General features: G+C 46.6%; 1 non-coding gene across 1 annotated transcript; it reads right to left on the bottom strand.

Moving 5' to 3' along the window:
* On the bottom strand, positions 1–72 carry TRNAA-UGC (transfer RNA alanine (anticodon UGC)). The gene has a single exon. It is a non-coding gene; the product is annotated as a tRNA-Ala (tRNA).
* Positions 73–1,677: the final 1,605 nt, after the last annotated feature.

Here is a 1,677-nt window from a genome sequence, read left to right on the forward strand (position 1 = left end):
TGGAGATGCCAGGGATTGAACCTGGGACCTTCTGCATGCAAAACAGATGCTCTACCACTGAGCTACAGTTCCACCCCCAAAGGTGGCATACATGGGTCTCCCATCCAGGCACTGACCAGACCAAGACCAGCTTAACTTCAGCAAGGTAGCCACGGTGCCCTTCGACCAGGGGTGGGCAAACCCGGCCCTCCAGCTGTTGTTGAACTACAACTCCCATCTTCTCCAGTCACCATTTATTTATGGGAGATGGGAGTTGTAATTCAACAATAGTTGGAGGACCAGGTTTGCCCACCCCTGCCTTAGACCATGCTCTGGGACCTGCCCACCCACTGCCACTGCTGCCACTGCTCCTGCAGTAGCATCCAGCTTCTCCTACCCATTGAGAACATTCTCATGACCTCATGCCACTGCTGTGGTCTACGGGGAAGGTGGGATGAGCACTGTGGTCTCTGCCTTCTCCATGCTGTGCACTCATGTTTCTCAAGGAACCTGACATCTGTAACATGATTATTGGCTATGCCGAGATTGGTAGGTTCCAATGACATGACCTATCTCAGTGTATCAGAAACTGGAGCAGAGTAGAGGCTCACGTGAGGAATCAGCACTCCTGAAGAACCGACGGCTTACTCCAGTCCCAGATGCTGCTGTATGTGTGAACCCACTCTAAGTCACAGCTAACTGCAGCTAGACTGAAGCCATAGCATGCAGAAATGAAGTGTGCCTTTCCACATGATTTGACTTTTCAAACCATGTGGAACCTTTCCACATGCTTTGACTTTTATTCTGTAAATTATGGATTGGATCCTAACTGTAAGGGGAGTGCTGCTCCATTGCTGGAAACTTTTTTCAGGAACAAAAAGAGAGTTGTGCTTATGCAAGAGGTATACAAATTAGGGTCTAATGAAATTTTGAGATCAAAGATTTCCCCAAAGTTAGGATCCAACACTGTATTTCTTGGGCACAGTATGTGTTAGGGGTGTGCACAAAACCAGGTTGCCCAGTTGGTTCAAGTACGGACTGGACTCGAACTGGACTGGGCGTGTTTGGTTTTGCCATTCCCAAATGCTACCCCACCCCCAGTTCAGCGCCATGCAGAGGCCCATTGGGCATGTGTGGCAATCTCCAAAATGGCTGCTGCCACAGAAGATAGGCCCGGAATGGGCCAAAGACTGCTGTAACTGGGCTATTTGGAATTAAATGGAGGCCAGCGGGGGGGGACCTCTGGAGACACACACCCCTGCAGCCGCATAGAAGACCCCAGACCAGGTGGCGGTGAGTTTAATTACATTTTTTAAAATGTGGGTTTGAAAAAAAAATTAACGAACCCCCAAACATGAACCATGGGTTGTTCAGTCCAAGACTAGGCTGAACAGGGGCTGATTCAGTTCAGGGATGGTTCTACATAGAATCATTGAACCTGCAAATCAATGGGTTCAAATTCAAACCCATTCACACATCCCTAGTATCTGTGTCTCTCTTCAAATTAGTGTGTGTTGGGTTATATTTTCTGTGTAGACACTGTGCAACTGGGAATTTGTATCTTTTCCCTGATAGAATTTTCATGACTGTTGTGATTGCTGTGCAGACAGTGGCTATCGAAGTGTCATAGATACCTATGGGGTATATTTATTTATTTATTTATTTATTTATTTATTTATTTATTTAGTGCATTTTTAT

Source organism: Hemicordylus capensis, chromosome 2, assembly GCF_027244095.1.
Source record: "Hemicordylus capensis ecotype Gifberg chromosome 2, rHemCap1.1.pri, whole genome shotgun sequence".
Lineage (NCBI taxonomy): Eukaryota > Metazoa > Chordata > Lepidosauria > Squamata > Cordylidae > Hemicordylus > Hemicordylus capensis.